We start from the raw sequence: 9765 nt of genomic DNA on the forward strand, positions 1-9765 counted from the left end.
TGTACGTATGCTACACGCAATCGTAGTGCTTCACTAAGCCACAGTGCACTACAAAGTTAAGCATGAGCGGTACACAAAATTCACAAGTTCTTAGTATTGCCAAGAACAACCATTGCTTGGTGAAGTTCTCACAGGCGTTGTAGAAGTTGTTGGGCGCGGCAGTGCTGAACGTAGAGTTAGCGGCTTAAGTCGTGTTTTTTACTAGTAACAACGTGTCACTATTTCATATTATTGGCGGCGTCTCCAGGACACCAAATCGGTAACGGGAACACCAGAGCTAGAACGCGGACTGGTCCATGGGTTGGGGCTCGCCGAGGCCTGCGCGTGCTAGTAGTATATCTTGATGTCTGTAGGCTGTGTGTAAGTCGTACTTTCCGAATTTTCTGACGCATTTTAAGATCAGCAGCTGTCCGCTTTCGCGGACAAGGCTGGAGTCAGGGTGGTCCGTGAGTTGGGGCAACATAACCTGCTTCCAGTTTGGGACCGCCCTGCTTCCAGTTTTGATCCCTCCGCTGCCCCTTGGGTACCCTGCCGCCTCCTTGATTATAATCTAATGCTCTCCTGAGGCCTCTGTTTGCCGGTTACATGTGCCCTCCTGGAGCCTTACTTGTAAATGAATCCGATCTATCGTCGCAACGAAAAAAGCGCCCCGCGACTTCTACAACACCAGTCAGAACCTTGCCCATTGGTTTACATATGTGTGGCCGCAAATATCTGAAACTTAATGCCAGTTCAACAGGTTTGTTGGCAAGGGTGTCAGGTCGTTGCTTTGTGTTGAATCGGCCTTTTCTCAATTCTTAAGAATTTAATTGGAATGCACCTGACCAGTGCTGCTTTGTGGTGCTTGCCACCAGTCCCTTGGACAGGGAAGACGTATGAGAATCCCTGTGCATACACTTTATACGCAGCGGTGTGACCGCTTCCTTTGGGAAACTACCACGTTAGCGATATTGTGAGCGCAATGTGACTTTCCGTCATCTTCCTCATCCGTACGTAGTGTGTGTCACTTCTTCCTCGCCATAGCTCTAGCTCGGCAAGAATAAAGCGGTTCCTTAGAAGTGGTGGAGGTGCTGGGGTTCTGCATACCAAGGACGTATAAGGTAACAGTGTTTGTGCCTTTAATATGTCTCATTCGATCATTTTGAGACGTGGTGGTGTTCATGCGTTAGCACAGTGCAAGGACATCCACAATGTAAGAGGTACATGATTCTCGAATTGTATACTCTCTCTGGGCTTTTCTCACGATTTCAGCACAAGTAGTGGGAGCATCAAAAAACTGACAAAGCTGGTGCATGAATGTTGCCCAGTGTTGGTGTTCCTTGGTGTTGAAATTATCCTTCCTTTCTCTAAATCCAAGGGCGAGATCTTGCATTCTGAATGTTTGCTTGCGCTCTCATTATTCGCCTTCACCATGCTTTCGTCAGCGGTCGTCTGCTTGGTGAAGTGGGAGCGCCTATTGAACACTGCCTACTCACTGATGTAGAAGGTGAAGCAAACAGTCAGAAAGCTAGAAGCTTGCCCAATCTCATCCCAGGTTTTTAATCCAGTTTGACATTGAAGCATCCTGGTAGTATTAAAGTACTTTAGAAAGAGGTTCCAGAAGCATTGCCAAGTTTGCCACTTGGTGAAATTTGTAGTTTGGAAACAATTTAGGCTCTTAGCAAGATTAGTAGTGAACAGAGGTTTTCACATGGCGATTGGTGTTGTCCAAATGCATGAAGAGGTCACAGTACGAGTACTTAAGCTGATAGTGTCGGGTAACCATAAGCACCAGCAGGGGCCCCGTAACAGTGTCCCCTTTAACTTCAGATATGCTTCACTGCATGATGCTAAATATGCTTCGCCGCATAACATGACTCTGCTGCAGTGAAGGTGACTAAAACCGACAACAGCCGAGAAGGTGCAAACAGCACTGCGCTGCCTGGTTCTTGCTGTTGGCCTTTTCTTCTTTTCACAGTGTCCTTACTGTAAGTGCACTCCAGAGTTACAATGCAGGAATATGCATGTGTGCATAAGCTTTCATTCAAGAGTAACTCATGATCATAAGTTACGTCATCATGGTTTCGTACCATGTCACGGCATCATAAGTGAGACATAATAAAGAAGCCCTCAAAGTCTGCGGGAGAGACTAATCTTTTGTGCGAGATTGTGCTATCCTTGCTGCACGCAGTGCAATATTATATGACTCTCATGTCTATGGTGGCATTGTCGATTATGAATGTTTCCTTACTGCGTTAAAAAAATGTGAGTGCATCTTTCAGATAATAATGGCATTATAGCTTCAGAGTTGTTCAAGTTTGGGGTACTTGTTCACTAAAAGTACATTATCAGAAAAGCTTTAGAATGTCTAGGTCATAATTGCATTTGAAGAACTAAGTCTTCCTACACATAGCAATTGGTAGCTTACTGTGTAATGTTGAAGGTGGTTTTTATTCATAGGCCCTACGCAGAGAGCAGCAACACAATGCCTGCCATGTGACCAGGGTTCGTCACAGTGTTTGCATTTCCAGTGCTCGTAACTGATTCCAAGCATAAATTTGCTTTATGAATTCTTTGTAGACAGAAGGTGCTTGAATATTGGTTGCATGAAATGCTCCAATGCACACTGTATATGTACAGGGTGTCTTTTATTACCATACAGATTTTCTTGTTTTAAAGTTATGAGCGCAGCAAATGTGGCATTCTTGCAGAGGAATTCCTCTATTTTGGAACTCCACAAATTTGGAGGCAGTCACATTTTATAGCACTCTCATTTCTTACAAATCTTGAAAGTTGCACCTAATTCAAGATATTCATAATTGAATTTCACTGGTAAATCAAGGCAATATTGGAACCGAGTGTGCTGGGAGCGCAGCAAAGAAGGTCCCGCTACCTCATCAGATGGAAACACCCCTGACAACAGGCTCGAGAAAGTCTGAAACAACATCTTGGCGTCATTGTAGCAGCTGATACGACACACTTTGCCTGGCAAGCATGTGCATCAGTGTGCCGTGTCAGGCTATCATTTAAGCTTTGTCCCACTTCTTGACAGGGCACTGCCGCCTGATGTGGAGCAGGATGCACCAAGTTTTGATTGTACTCAATTGAGCGCGATAATGAATATTTCAAAATAAGTGCAATTTTCGAGATTTTGAAAAAGAAAGGGTGTGCGTTCACATGTGACTGCCTCCAAATATGCCATGTAGAAGGCTGCCGCCAAGCTACTAATAAAAAAGTGACTGAATTTTTCAAAATTAATTTTCTGAAACTCGCATTAGCAGCAAAGTGTGTCCTCCTCACCTAGAAACTCCTTTGCAAGAACGACAGGCTCTCTGTGCTAAAAACTTTTTGCTAAATATCTGCATGGTTAAAAAAAAAAGATATGCATAATTGTTAATGTATGAGAATCGTACACTATCACTTTTCAAAATTTTTGTCCTATGCAACACCAGAAAAATTGGAAATAGAAGCTTCAGGTGACCTATCTGATGTGCAAGTTGCATGGCCATATTATTGTTTTAATTTTTCGCTATTACCTTTTACTGTGATGTCGCCACTGCAGCAGCTCGATGGCTGTGGCTTTTCATTCCAGGTCACAAAGCTGCACCCAGGTAGAGGCAGAATCCAAAAATGCTTGTGTACTTAAGTATAGCTGCACATTACAGAATCCGAGGCCCTCAAGATTTATCCGTAGCCCTCGTGTAGCCCACGAGTTCCATATCTTTTATTGGGATTGAAGAGTAACGCTTGTGCTGTATCCTTCTATTTCAGACTAAATAATGTGCATGCAAAATTATATCTTCATTACTTTACACCATTGCACCAATATCTGTTGTGCGTTGATTTTCTGATGTCCTTGCATTTGCTATAGCAAGGATTTTTAAAAATCGGCCACAAAAGAAAAAATAAATGGTCAAGGAACGAAGTGGTGTGTAGCAGCTCCCTTTTTTTTAATCGGCAGCAAGTTTTGCACTCGTGTGTTAGCAACACTGTTTCGCCAGTTGCGTACTTCAAAAGAAGTGTTACCTTTCTGCTTTGGAACTTTGTGGTTTTGTTCTGCCAGCTGCTTGACCAAAACAAGCAAAATGTACTTTGGATATTCCACAAATTCATTCTGTATGCATTTGGTACAATAAAATTTGTTTCAAGAATGGACAAATGCAGTGATGGTTAATTGAAAACTGCAACATGCAGAGTTTCATGCTTCATTAATTTTCTCAGCCCCAAAGAAAGCATGCGAGGTTTGAAAATGTATCATGTGACATTAGTGCACTCGGTCTAGAGAACTGATTAATGCTGCACATACATTGAACATGGTGGCCATGACCATCCCTCATGAATTGGCATTCCCTGCCTAAACCACCTCACCAAGACAGCTTGTTAACAGCAAGAAAGCTGACGGGGCTTCCAAGAATTTCTATGCACTATTTATTACTATTGCCCTACTGAAATTGCTCCATTGCTTTGCTGACAATTGTCTTGACAAAAGTGGAAGCCGAATCGGTTGAGGTCGATCAGTTTTATTTACATACAACCTATTATAAAGTGGACCTTTCTTCGCCTCTTCAACTGTTCCCACAGCTGCTGCTGCCATCTTGCACGCCACATCGAGGAGGGCAATGTACATGGCAGGTGCATGGGAGGATTTTCCAAGGAACTCTGGAAAGCTGTAATCAGATTGTGGGCAAAGTTAAAAACTTAAATACAAAAAGGGTGTAGAGTATTGTAACCTTGTACATCTTGATCACACCACATGTTTCAGCTACAGCTATAAGTGCCTTGTCTCATCAAGCAAGCTACAGTTCTTGCAATGTTACACTTTGTGATACTCAGTATGAATTGATAAGACTAGCTGCTATTCTAGTGGTTGTGCAGGCCACAAGGGAACAGTGCCTGGCCTTTGTGCTTGTATGTGTCAATTTCTCTCTTTCAGTCTCGCCCAAGCCACACCAAAATGTTATCCACAAGTGTCGTGCCAAAATGGCCTGGCGACATTTCGTATTAAGCCGTTTGATCCATTTATTGCACTGATGCACACAGTGCAACCAAATGAAGGAAATGACATCGCCTAGGTGATTATTAAATTACCCTTCTAAAATACCACAAGAGGAATTTTGCTGTGGCAAGAGCCTTAGCAAAACCATAAGACACAAAAATGAAGGAAAAGCGACACCTTCAAGTTCCCGCACCGACTCGCCATGAGAAGCACGAATTTTGGCAGTGTCTGCTTGAGCTTAGTTATTTGGAGATACATGCAGTTGAATGCTTTTACAAGCATTGAGATGCCCCACTATGCTAGCTTGCCTTTTATGGCTATAGAAAGTTGTATACTGCCACAAGTCTGCCTATTCTTCCGATTGGAATCTATATTGAAGCTGCTTTGAGCAACGGGCGGTATTCTATTTCAGCGCTAATGATACATTGACAGTAGTGTGCCTGGAAGGAATAGACAAAAGCATTGCAGAAGCTGCAGCACTTTGTGCTTGCTGAATGATCATACGAGAAGGTAAAGATGCCATCAGAAAGCATCCTTCGTATAGAGTCTCTTTAAAAGAAAAATACTACATCTAGACATGGTGACAGTTGTAGTGGCAAACTAAAAATATTATAATGATAGTTCAAGGTGTGGTATGGCATGTTTATGCTATTTCTGAAAAAATAAACACGGCAAGTGTGTCCATGCCGACAATTGAGACAGGATGTACAGATGCAAAGCTGCAATACAGCACCACGGCGTCAAAAGGACAGTATGCGAGTGGTGGTCCAGCATCAAAACTTCAATGTCCCTACACTACAACACTGGGAGGCCATGCTGCATGACAGAAGCCTGTGTGGCCAGCAGGCGCTGCTCTGTCGGGCACAGGACGTGGCAGCAACTATTTCTCCTAAGGATTCAATAAACGGATTTCTCTACCTCACCTGCCATGCGATGCGCCGTGTGAGGGAATGACAGTGCCACTACTCTCACAGGATATGGATGGTGCACAGCACCACCTTGAGCATCGGAGCGCACGTCTGCCTATGAGCTCTGTGTACTACGAACACAAGTGGTGCATGCGAGGTAACATTTAACATATCACTGCCAAATGCCATCAATGAACACAAGCAGCAAAGAAAGCTGCTTACATAATTTTCACAGTGTGTCGGATCTGCATATTTTTTACATCCTGTCTGCATGCCGCATTGTTCATTTGTTCGTCACTGCTAAAAAGTGCATAGTTGCATGGTACTTTTTTCGATTTTGTGCACTTTCTTTTGTCCTGAAAAAATAACCACAGCAGCTATCTTCATAAAAATAAAGCAGTTAGATGTTTCTCAATGAGCCGTAAGTATTAAAGTTGCTCAACAGGGTAGTCTACTGAATTGATTGTATTTGAGTACTGCAGGCCTAGTTGTTTCTTTGTGCCTCAGCACTAGTTAGCTGAAACACCCTGTATACTGGACGGCTTGCCTGGCTGCCCGCACCACCGAGGCGGAGCATCTAACGTTTTCGTGGCGCACTTGTCGCCGTCTCGTGGCACCGGTCGTCCATCCTTATCGCGCAGCACACGCCAGCGTCGTCTGGTGTTCTGATTGGCCGCGGCAAATCGGACAGCTCTGGCGGGCGGGAAAAGTGGTCCGCAAGCGATCGGGCTTGCCGCCTCGTTTAATGCCTACTTTTATCCCCTGGCCAAGAGCTTTGCCCGGTTTAGCCGCTCCGTCTTTGGTGTGAACGTGCCTTTAGAGTAAAAAATCAACAGCTTACGCTTCCACATTTTTTGCTTGGTAGCTGCATTCAATTTGCTTGCTCCTCGTCTTTTAGATGTCTAGGCTCCCCACATTTTAACGTGGCTGAATAGTGCACAAATCAGAAAAACGAGTTTCTGTGGCCTAGCCTTCTCACACTTGCAAGGATACCAGCCAAAGTTGACCTATTTTTCTTATGGGGTGCCCACTGATTATGAGGATGCTGACATCGAAGGATCTCAAGTGGTTCTCTAACATTTTGGTGACAGAATACAGTAATGCCGAGCTACAACAGACTTGATATCTGTCAGCACCAATGAACGCAGTAGTTAGTAGTCTCACTAAATTGAGAGTTCAGCCCAACAGCAGATGGACACCAGTGGTTTGAATCCCCATGTTGGCAAATTTAACTGGCTGAAATCAAGCATCTAAAAGACACGCACTTAGTTCCATCCCTTCAATCTGTGAGCATAATGAAGATCAAAGGTCAGGTTATGTGGCTGCAGCACCTTCTGTTCATGCAGCATACCTTTACTTTTCTTTACCAAGACACTTAGCATGCACATACCTTGTGTGCAAGCCACATCTATTTACAACAGAAACAGCGCTTTCCAATCGTGAGCAAAAGTTTGGAGGTAAAATATGGTAGAATTTTTTGTCCAGCCAACGCATGCACGCTGAAATCCAAGTGGTACAGCCAATATGTGCCTGTTCAATCACTGCAATGCATTGAGACACTTCCAACAACGCACGGCTGTACCAGAAAAAGTTTAGATGTTTTTCACTAATGCAAGCTTTCGAGTAGCTCGAACGTAAAGTGGCCTGTGTGTTATTGCTATTCAGCCGGAGTGCAATAGGAGCCAGTCAAATTGGTAAAACATGAAGTCAATGTGCACACAAAGACTACGAGTACCCTTGCATGACTTTGTGCCACAGGTAGCTAACAGCTTCCAATTCACAGTCCTTGTAATATGCTTGTGGCCGCCATCTACAGTGATCTATTTGATTTAACGGGGATGTGTATGTTGGCTGAAAACAAGAAAATATGCTAGAAAATATATTAACACCGATGGATGCAATATGTCCTTTCCGGTAGTTTCGCAAGGGGGAAACTAATTCGAACTTCATGGCAGCGTGCACCGCACAGCTGCACCTCATTTTATATCCTCGCGCATGCGTCAGTGTTGCCGCAGCTGTCTGTAGCGACACCCTCGCGTGCATTTCTTGTTCAAGCTTTGTTGAAGGGTTTGAAGAAATGAAGGCAGTACGGTGTTGCTCATTTCTCCTTTTAGTATCCTGCTGCTTGCGGAGCATAGTAGCGCCTGCAACTCAGTTCTCAATGCGACCTTTGAATAGTGTGTGCATCTTAACCCTTTCATAGACGCAAGCAGAGAACAGGCCGCTTTGTGTCCGAGATATTACAAGTGCTTTTTTTTTATGAAGCATTTTTTACATAACGTAAAATCTCAAAGCTGACTACGATTCAGTAATAGCGAAAAGTGGAAATATTACGTCCCACTATACAGCCTCAAGGCCCGTTTCTACCTACTCGTGGTCACCTGTAATGTGATTAGAAGCAGCCAGAGTACCCAGTACATTATACATTGTTTGTGCATGTTTTCATTATACTTACTGAGCATGCTTTGTATGAGAATCCTCAATCAGGGCTTTCCAATATCGCAAGGGTTCTTAGAAAAAAGATGCTTCTTGAAAATTCTTGAGGGCTCATATGTAGCAGCTCGCATATGTAGGAATGTGATTTGTTCGCGATGCTAATAATCTGATCAACTGTTTTGGCAGCTGTGGGTACGAGAAATTTAGACACCTAACCGCACCAAAATTCAGCTATTATGAAAACGTGGAATTTCGATAAAAAAAGTCCATTTGCCGCTGTGGTGGTTTGAAGGAAGGCGACAGAATAAACTAAACATTGTAGAAAGGGAAGTAAACAATCTGCACAATCGCTCTATCGCGTTGTTTGACAAAGAAATGGACGAAAAAATGTGCTTAACGTGATTCAGAAACACATCTACACAGGAATGTTCAATGGTAGAAATTACACTTCACCGCTACATAATAGCGAAGTAGCCCTGAAAAGTGGGACCAATATTTTCCGACCGCCCAACAAAGGGTGAAATGCGCACAGTATGTACGGCAACACTTGCTTTATTCACCGCAGTAATGCCACCCTGTAATGGAGACACAACTACGACAAACGGTCCGCATTTCTTCCGCAGCGAGAAGCGAGAAAAAGTGAAACATTTTTTACCGAGTCAGAAATAAGCCAAGCGTGTTCCTGACGGTATGTAACGGCATGCCGCTGGAAAAAGGGGGTCCATACCTCGGGGTTCAAATTCCGCAGACACGGCATGCGCTTCAGCGTAGCCGTCAATTTGCGGTTGAGCAAGCGACGTTTTTGCATTTTCTATTCCGCATCAGCATCTTCTAGGCAGCGAGGGAGCACCTTGAAAACCAGCACGACGAGGGCCGTCTCGTTGAACAATCAAGGCCTAAAATTTAAAAGAAAACACAACTATTAGCGCTTATTGTTTCAAATTTTGTGATTTCAGTAGACTTACCTTGATGTTGTCGCACATTTCTTGTGGATCCATGTTGCTTTCAAGGTCGTTAACGCCAACATAAAGAACTGCGAAATCGACACGCTCGAAGCGCATCGTGGAGACAGCTCACGCCAGCCGCACTGCATTGATGCTAGCAAAACTGAATGTGCAGGCTTTTATAGACTCAATTAGGCGCAGGCGCGACCTATTTAAGAATTTAACCTGACTCACCGACAATCACGCCGCGCAAGGACGGCATGACTGAACACGATCCAGCGAGGCGTAACAAGACCACGCCAACGAACCTACGTGAGCCGGCAATGGCCGCATGTGGCTGGCAGGAACCACAGGGATTTAGCAGCAGCACCTAGCAGCGTCTTTCCCTAGGCGTACAAGTACCTATCTGGGGGCAGGGAGTACGCCACTGGTACACGTCACATCCGGTTTGCCTCCAAACCGGGTACAGCCAGCCTGCGGGGATACGCTTCTAACAAGAGAG

The 9765-nt window shown here is 44.3% G+C and overlaps 1 long non-coding RNA gene across 2 annotated transcripts; it reads right to left on the minus strand.

The window, feature by feature from the left end:
- Positions 1–4483: 4483 nt before the first annotated feature.
- LOC126520621 (uncharacterized) lies at positions 4484–9703 on the minus strand. 2 transcript variants are annotated; one of them, XR_011893260.1, is made up of 3 exons: positions 9285–9600; positions 9047–9215; positions 4484–4646 (listed from the first exon to the last, which is right to left on the minus strand). It is a non-coding gene; the product is annotated as an uncharacterized lncRNA (long non-coding RNA). The 2 variants fall into 2 exon arrangements; XR_008610250.2 differs by having other exon boundaries at positions 9047–9703.
- Between the last annotated feature and the right edge of the window lie 62 nt (positions 9704–9765).

Source organism: Dermacentor andersoni, chromosome 3 (genome assembly GCF_023375885.2).
Source record: "Dermacentor andersoni chromosome 3, qqDerAnde1_hic_scaffold, whole genome shotgun sequence".
Lineage (NCBI taxonomy): Eukaryota > Metazoa > Arthropoda > Arachnida > Ixodida > Ixodidae > Dermacentor > Dermacentor andersoni.